This window comes from Mytilus trossulus, chromosome 5 (assembly GCF_036588685.1).
Source record: "Mytilus trossulus isolate FHL-02 chromosome 5, PNRI_Mtr1.1.1.hap1, whole genome shotgun sequence".
NCBI classification, from domain to species: Eukaryota; Metazoa; Mollusca; class Bivalvia; order Mytilida; family Mytilidae; genus Mytilus; species Mytilus trossulus.
In genome coordinates this window covers 16,142,696-16,152,822 of record NC_086377.1, presented here as the reverse complement: position 1 = coordinate 16,152,822, position 10,127 = coordinate 16,142,696, and positions in this window count along the sequence as shown.

Below are 10,127 nucleotides of genomic sequence, written 5' to 3'. Positions count from 1 at the left end.
GTTTAAAAAGTTCAAGGCTATATAAAGATCACTGTTTAAGAGCGCATTACAGCTATTACATTAATGCTAGCAAGACAAATCTTTGTTTGACTTGCTTGCTTTGCTTGTATCAATGTTTGCTCAAGCATGGCAATTAAGATAGGCGGGGCTTCAGCTTGTATACATCATACTATTGGACGTTATGTTTGAAGTTAAGGACACTAAATTTTAAAACATCACAGGATGACAAATATAAAGCGCAATCGTAGAAATGGAAGCCAAATAAATTGTATTTGTGTTTTCTCGAAGATATGCTTTTTTATCGTCCAACTGAAAAGACTGTCGTCAAGTACTTTAGAAAAACAAAATAGCTATTCGAACACACCTACTCTGATTATGTGATTCATTACATAGGTATTTCATTTGACCCATATATCTAATCTTTTAGTACTGTGATTTTTTTATGTTATAAAGTCAACCTGTAGCTTTGCTATATAAAAATGATAGAATCTGAAGCGAGATGATGTATCAAATGTTCTTTCTTTGTACGTTTTTAAGACAAAATATTCATCTCAAACACACCCTAACATAAGAAGGTCCCACTCGATTTTCTCTTTTTGATACAATTGTTACCAATTTTTTGATTTTTTTTCTCGAGTCACATAATGGAAGGACAGACACGGAAATAACTAAACTTATAGATTGATATGTTCTCTGTCCGTATTAATTTAAAAAAAATAGAGGTTATGCATTTTCTTCAATCAACTTGATAGATAACCATGTCGTCGACTTGATATATAATTGTTCTGCTTAACAATGTAATAGATAAATTAAAAACTTATTCAAATGGTTGGTTTTTTTTTACAATAAAACACTTCGTATTTGAGAAGAAAATTGTTATTTTATTTGTTTCTAATCACTCTTAAAAAAATTCTTACTATAGTAAACATTACAGAAGGCATTCATCGTCTTCTCTATTAACAAAGAATAATCAGTTTGAAGGTTTACAAGCAAAAATTAATCCAAAGTGCGCAATATTCAATAACAATAGACATAATAAACAAAAGGGATGAATTAAGTCATCCCCCCCTTACTTAATTTATCACTTTTATTAGAAAATCAAGTGCACCTTCTAATGTTAGGGTGTGTTTGAGATGAATATTTTGTCTTCAAAACGTAAAAAGCAAGAATATTTGATATATCATCTCGCTTCAGATTCTATCATTTTTATATAGCAAAACTACAGGTTGACTTCATAACATAAAAAAATCACAGTACTAAAAGATGAAATACCTATGTAATGAATCACAAAATCAGATTAGGTGTGTTCGAATAGCTTTTTTGATTTACTAAAAGTACTTGACGACAGTATTTTCAGTTGGATGATAAAAAATGCATTTCTTCGCGAAAACACAAATACATTTTTTTTTGCTTCCATTTCTACGATTGCGCTTTATATTTGTGATCCTGTGATATTTTAAAATTTAGTGTCCTTAACTTCAAACATAACGTCCAATAAAATTTAAGTATGATGTATACAAGCTGAAGCCCCTCCTTTCTTAATTGCCATGCATGAGCAAACATTGATACAAGCAAAGCAAGCAAGTCAAACAAAGATTTGTCTTGCTAGCATTAATGTTATAGCTGTAAATGATTACAAATTTTGAATGACTAAAGTCTTAATCTTATAACAACAACACTTTTGCTGCAGAACATTCAATACCTGTAATCTAAGTGTTTCAGTGCCTATGGCGTCATATTTAAAATTTTGTAAACAATCATTGACAGCTAGGTTCTGATTGTGTTTAAAGGATGGCTGTCTATCATATAATATAGTAAAGCCATTTATTTGTCCCTATATCCTATAAAATCCTTTCCTGATTGTATTATTACACCTGCCACTAAGAACGGGGCTGAATTGCTATCCTCTTCTGGTATAAGGTCTTTTTACACCAAATACACTTTTGCACCCTACATGTTTGCATCTCACAGTTTGCATTCTAGTTCGTGTTGCAAGATAATTGTTTTATGGTGACTTGAGTAACACCGATATCACTCAGATCACAATTCTACCTTGACAAGTAAGTTTGAATTTAGCCTATAAAATACTTATTTAGCCTTCAGTTGAGAATTGAATGGTCAGTTTATCCCATTCAAACAATGGGTGTTGATAAATTTGGCTTCATGCCATTTATCTTGTCAAAAATTAAGGTAACTTTTTTCAGTTTATTGTTATTGTGATATTGTTAAAGTACAAATGAATCCTATATTCTGAACAATACTTAAACTTTGTGCATCTTGATTAAATTGTTCAAAATCTGTTAATGTTGAATTTTTTGGGTTATTTTTCGGCTTTTTAATTGCATAATTCTTTACATAGTAGTTTTTTTTTCAGATATAAAAAACTATCTGCTTAGAAATAGACTATGCTTGCACTGTCTTGGTTTTTTTACACCAAAATCTGACGGATTATTATTTAGTTGCAAAATACTTTTAATGAGAGCTAATTTTTTTTCTATCTTTAAATGTGCATTGAAGGTAAATAATCATAATGTGAACAAAAATGAAGAAAACATCTTGGTCCCAAAAAAACATCATCAACCAGGATATAAAATTCCAAATATTAATTTATTATACTAATATCAGTTCATATAAAATAAACTTTTTTTAGATTATAATAATTCCTATTAAATTGAAATCTCAAGCCACTGTTTTGCATGTTTAGGTCATGACCTAACAGAAAATCAATAAATATGACAGTACAATGTACTCTAAGCACAAACACATAAGGTCACTGTGAAATAGACATCTAGAGCAGGAGCAAACAGTCAGTTATACCAAACCAGTTTGACTAGATGTCTAGTTTAAAACCAGTTTGACAAGATGTCTAGTTAAGTCTTGGAATAAAAATGGTGTGATCTATGTTTTGACAATGTAAATGACATGAGGACCAGGATGGGGTTTTATCTGTATTCTTTGAATTTTCATGGCATTTTTCTTTTAATAGCCTTTAAAATAACTTATTCTGTAAAATTCTTATAAAAATGATTTTACTATTTAGTCTTTCTGTTACAATATTATTTATCAATTCTGTACAATGATCATTATATTATCAGTATTGTATTACAGTTACCTAAGCTACCTTTTATTTTGCATAGTTATTTTTTATACTTTTGCAATGCATTGTTCTCTTTTCTTTATTTTGTTGTTCATTTTCTCTATTCTCTATTTTTTTAAGTTACTTTTACATGTATTCTCTGTTCTGTAAACCTCGTTCAGACCCTCAAAGGTAAACGTCTATTGTAAGAATGGGATAGACTGACCTTTTTATTCTCAAGGCTAAATAAGTATATACTAAATACAAACTTACTTGTCAATCCGTACTTTTAATCCGAGTGATACCAGTGTTACTTAAGTCACCATAACAGCTTGGCCCCTTTGAGCTAACTTTATTTTAAAAAAATTAATAAAAATAAAAATAAGTAGTACACTAACCACGATGTGCTTACAATTTACTCAACACAAAAAAAATATTGTTAAAATGTCACTTTATTTTGAAAAAAAATAATTATTTTTTTAAAGCAATACACTTACCAAAATATGATCACACATTACCTAACACAAAATCAATAAAAAGGATGCAAACGTGTTTCTAGTCAAACTGACCCAGAATCTCCAATTCTCTGTCATTTTGTTAGTTCAAGAAGTGAAATAACAAAAATACTGAACTCCAGGGGAAACTCAAAAAGGACAACGCCATGGTTAAAAAAGAAAACGACAGACACAACACAACACAACACAACAAAGAAAACTAAAGATTGAGCACCGAGAATCCAGGGGTAATTTTAGGTGCTCTGGGAGGGTAGTGTTTGGAAATTAGATTGGCACGATAGTTTAAATACCACACCGACGAAAGTAAAAAGTAAAATCACAAAAGTACTAAACTCTGAAGAATTTTTAAACGTAATAAAAGTCCCTCACCAAATACCAAAACCACAGGCTCAAATACATCAAACAAATGGATAACAACTGTCATATTCCTGACTTGGTACAGGCATTTTCTGATGTTAGACTGTCCTGATGTACTAGTCCGTTTAGTGCCAATGTTGGGTACACTTGCGCATGATTTGTATCACGTAAAGGAAGTTTTGGATTTATTTAGTACTTTGGTCTATCTTGTCAATCAACGAGCTCTATAAAATACTTTGAAAAATCGATGTCATTAATTCCGCCATGTACAACTGATTTAAATGAATGTTATACGTCATGGACATAATTAACAAAGAAAACTGATTGTTTGTTCTTCCCATTGCTATTTCCTTTTGATTGTCTTTTTTTTCAATATTAATGTCACAATACATAATTGTCTAACGAACGCCTTGATGCCTTCAAACATCTGCGTCTTTTGATATTATAACAAGGGGGTGGACAATTATACCGGCGCCATTTGGTCTCTGACGGAGAGTTGTCTCAATGGCAATCATACTACATCTTATTTGTATAAAGGGTTATTTTCGTGCAACGTTTGTGTAGTTTTTATATCACCTGTTTCTGTTATCATGTTTCGGATTTTTATTTTGCTGAGTCACTCTCGCTGCTAGAAAAGAGAGACGAAAGATACCAGAGGGACTCATAAATCGAAAAAGAAAAACAGACAAACAATAGTACACATGACACAACATAGAAAACTTAAAAATAGCAACACGAACCTTATCAAAAACTAGGGGTGATCTCAGAAAGGTCGCTGGATATTGTGAAAATAGGAGTAGCGTGAATCAGATGTTGATAGTAATTAAATTCAACAATATCTGTTCAGAGTGCATACTTCCTTTTATAATAATGTTACCACATTTTACCATAAAAAATATTCGTCATCCCGAACTGAAAGAATAAGTCATTATCTGTTTCATAAAAAAAGAAACACCATGCAACGTGGATACACGTATTCTGATTTTGAAAAGGACATATCATACTTAATAAACAAACAGACATTTTCAATAAGCTCGATTTCTTGTTTGACAACCTATTTATAACGTTTTTAGGACGCATTTGGCATTTTTAAGAAAACCAATTATGCCTCTTTTCTTTCTGAAATTTTACTGTATTTATACGAGTCAGACTTAAAAAAAGAACGTCTTATGAACGATGAAAGACAGTTAGCATTATATGTAATTGTATTGAGATTTTTTAAAGTTTGGTGACTGTTCAAACATTCGAGCATGAAATTAAGAATACAACAGATACAGTTAAGTTTGCGCCATATGTGCCTGCATATGGATTATACATCTCCACGTTGATAAGATATATCAAAGATTGCATTTCCTATGCTGAGTTCTTTCTATAGGATTTCCTCTTTCCAGGAAGGTATTAATTAAGTCATGAACTTTAAGTGGTTAAGTGTTGAAATCATTCCTTCGAAAATTTGAATGACGTCATAACGAGTTAGTTGACAGTTATGGATATGACATTTACAAATGACGACATATATTACCAATTGTCAACTATCACGTCCTCTTCGACTCAAATTATATTTATATCGCCGGCTTTGTACTTGCGTGAACATCGCGACTGATTTCAAACGTGGAGCTAGAACTGCGTTCTCCGGAGCATCTGAGATCACCTTATGTTTTCAATAGAGTTTGTGATGCTCAGTCTTTACTTTACTATTTTGTGAGTGTATACTGTATTGGTCGTTTTCTTTTCTTGCCATCAGATTGTTAGTTTGAATCAAACTTACGGGTTTCTATGAATATTCATTTTGAAGATTGTGCCTTTCTTTTAAGTCCTTTAAAAGTCCACAAATTAAATTAATTTTTTTATAGTTAAGCTGATCTTTTTTTATTCTCACCAAACGCTATCTGGTAGCAAGAACCTCATCTCACATTTCTACAGCAACACTGAGTAGCAATGTCCAGCCTGATCTCTTATTGCACTGCTTAAAAAACACTAAGCACAATTTACACAGAATAGTCAAGAACGTCAACGTTCATTTTGCTTGAACACGTTTCACACTCAGTGTAAGATAAAAGCAAAACAGTTTAACCGAACTCCATTGTGGAAAAGAATATTCCATACGCGTGTATCAATTCCCTAAAACGGGAAACTTTGTTGCTTTTTTACTTAATTTATGAAGTTTAATTAACATATATGCATACATTAGTCTATTGTGACACATATGTTTTTTAAATGTAGAACCAATTACTAGTAGATACGAAGACAATATGTTGATTACAAATCTAGAACTAGATTTAGAGCCTAAAAAAGTCTTGTGAACATTTATCTGTTAAAGTTTATTTAATTGTATTAAACTAAATGGTACAGGAGTGTTGACACTTTGGATTTAAGAACACATTGGGCAATAACTCATCTTAAGAAAGACATCTTGCACCTTAAGGTTTAAGTCGATTGATCATGCATGTAGTAATCAACTTATACGTCTTATCAACTATTGTACTCGACCATTAATTACATAATTCTAAAGGTACATTTTGTGAATGATTATGGCTATTATTTTTGTCAGGCGTAGAAGAAAATCTATATCAAACATATTCTGAATTTTAACAATAAATTAACATTTACATTCAAAAAATCATAAATCAGAATAACATTTAATCTTTCTCCTCACAAACGCAATAACATGGAGAATAACACAAAAAAATACAAATCATGCGTCCGACCTTTATTTGCAGAAAGTATAATAGAGTACATCTATTTTCTCTGAATACGAGAAGTAATTGCATGCAATTACATACACATTCTTTCAATATCCCCCCCCCCCAAAAAAAAAATAAATTAAATAAATGAATAAATGAATAAATAGATAAGTAAATTTAAAAAAAACCCATGTGATTCATTAATCATAAGGCGGTGTAAATTGTATTCTATTTATATTTTTTTAAAAGAACAATGACGGGTTCAAGTTCACCCAATGTAGCACGGTTGTACGGTTGGTATGGTTTAAAATCGGGAATCATCAGTTTTGGTTGGGTTCGTGTTGCTAAATCTTTAGTTTTGATTTTGTGTCGTGTGTTCTTTTATTTGTATTTTTTGTTTTTAGTAATGGCGTTGTCAGTTTGTAACTCATCTAAAGAAATGACTATAAGTTTTCGGGATGACGTTTAATTGACGAAGATGTGGTTCTATAACCTGACAAAATAAACAAACTGTCAGTTTAAAGAGCCAACAACTACATCAACTAACTTTCCAAAGTATTCAAATAAATAATGTAACTACATATGAAAAGTTGATAGATTCCTTCAGTTTAAAGAGAAAACAGGTGCAAAAATTGAATACACAAAATGTATTTAACATGTCATTTTTTTTGTTCCGTCAAATATCAAACAAATGATGAGATTTTAAGAAACCACCGAAAGAAATTTATCTTCATATGCAAAGATAACATTTTCACCAGCCTTATTCTGGCTGTATCTTGATTATTATGTCATATATATCTGAGACTACTATAAGACAGTCTCAGTATATATCTACCATTTCGGTCTTAAAAGTGCCGAGCTTGTAACGATTACCACATTCACTACTATCGTAGCACTCGTATTTCATCTAAAAAATAATTTCTTCACAAAACGTCCGAGTCAATCCATGAACAAATAAAGAAAACTGTTCATCGAAAAAATCAGAAACTTTATGCTATGTTATGCAATAAATATTTGCTTCATACAAATGAAAATACAGTAAGAATACATAGAGGGAAAAAAAACTAACATATAAAAACCATGTATTGAAGACAAACAAAACCCAAACAGTAGTAAGGAGAACAAAAACACATCAAAACAAATGTCTCTTAGACAATAACTAAAATTGAGAACTGTATTCCAATTTCGATTCTGGAGTTCTTTGTCAAAGGGAATAATACATTGTACATTTCTATTGTATCTTAGAATAGTGGCCTAGGACACATACTGGTTCTTTTTCAGTGTCAGTTATTGTAAGTTTCAAATTCATTATAACTGACGGACTTGCATTAAATAGCCCCAATACCAATTTAATGATTTAGCAAGATGTCCCCTAACAACTTTCCATGCAGTTAATGCTTTTCTGTAAAACACATTGATGCCTTAATTAAGGGCATACGATACAGTTACAGGGAAGGTAATGACGTTGCTAACGTAATTTGTTATTTTCGCGACGTCAAACTGTGAGATATCGGGAAAAGATGCATTTTCGACTGATTTTTATCATTCAAACTGATTTAATTTGAAAACGAGTTCATGAACCCCCATTTTTCAAAACGGCATTTTGTTTCATTTTGCAGGGAGATTATGTGACCCAAATTTTATGAAACTGTAAATAGAGGATTTTTTTTAAATTAGATAAACATGCAGTAAAAAAATACGTTTTTTCCTCAATTCATGAACATTTGATAAATATGAGTTATTTCTGAATAAAAATTTGCATTTTTTTTGTATGATATTTATAAAATACAGAAATTACCGATTATTTAACAAAAAACAAATTGTGTTTATCTTTTATAACAAAAAAGTTATGTCTTTCTTTCGAAAAAAAAATTACGGCCACACATCTGAATTTTGAGCAAAAATACAAAATGTCGACCTCATTTTACTCAAAAAGTAGCACATGAAGGTATATTTTTTATTACATATTTGATTTAATCAGGTAAAAAATAGCCGATATGCAAATTTTCATGAACTTGTAAATACAGGATCAAAACTGTATCGCATGCCCTTAACAGTCTAAGTCTAATATCCGGCAACAATGAACTCAAAGACATGAAATTTAAATAAACCACGTCAACCATTCGCATTTAATAGTCTTCAACAATCCATGTTAATTTTAGAAAGAATATGGTTGTGATCGCTGTGGATTTATACTTCCCATGTTTTACTCAAAACTAATTCTTCGAGTTATATATCTATTTGGGTTCTAATTGATCACATGATAAGGTTTGCTTCATTTGCATCATGCATCAGTGTTCCAGGTCGTGTAAGTATGTAAGTTGATTTTACATCTGATTGCTAAGCTTAAAGAACTCAATGGCATGGTTCCGCAGCAGTGGTATGCCACTGGGTCGATGCCACTGCTGATGAACGTTTCGTCTCCGAGGGTATCACCAGCCCAGTAGTCAACACGTCGGTGTTGACATGAATATAAATAATGTGGCCATTTATATAAATTTTCTGTTTACAAAACTTTGAATTCTTCGAAAACTAAGGATTTTCTTATCCTAGGCATAGATTACCTTAGCCATATGTGGCACAACGTTTTGGGAATTTTGGATCCTCAATGCTCTTCAACTTTTTACCTGTTTGGCTTTACAAATATTTTAATATGACCGTCACTGATGAGTCTTATGTAGACGAAACGCGCGTCTGGCGTATTAAATTATAATCCTGGTACCTTTGATAACTTTTACCAGCAAGATAACCTTCCATAAAGAAAAGTAAAATCACAAATACTGAACTCGGAGGAAAATTCAAAAACGGAATGTCCCTAATCAGATGGCAAACTCAAAGCTCAGACACATCAAACGAATGGACAACAAGATGATTTTGAGATTTTTGTTTCTAATGCATTTGTACAAAGCAAACCTTGACCGAAGATTAATGAGGTAACTTGAGTAAAACATATATAATGACGTATTCTATGTTATAATACATTCCAATGCTTTAATGTAATAATTTGATAACGTTTCCCGCTGGAAACTAAAATAAACTGACCTATAATGGTTTACTTTTATAAATTGTTACTTGGATATAGAGCTGACTCATTGGTACTTATACCACATCTTCCTATATCTATTGTAAAACTTGATATTTCATTGTAAAATTTTTCAGGGATACGCCTGACTATAATTTTGTAATTGCAAGGTATACGATCAACTTATATACGTTCTCTATAAGTATATGTTCGTTAATCTACTATGAATTGTCTGAATAAAGTGGAGTTGATAACTATTGTTGTCACCCCAGAAGTCTGTCATAGATTACAAAAAATGTATCTATCTATACACAGTTTAGAATCATAAACATACTTTCAAACCAAAGGATCTAGCACCAGCAGAGGTAATATCAATTTTGTGATTCCAATAATCTTTTGAATCAAAGTTAGGTAATGACATTTTCTCGTGCTGATATTTAACTGACGTTAAGATTGGTTCCATAACCTGACAA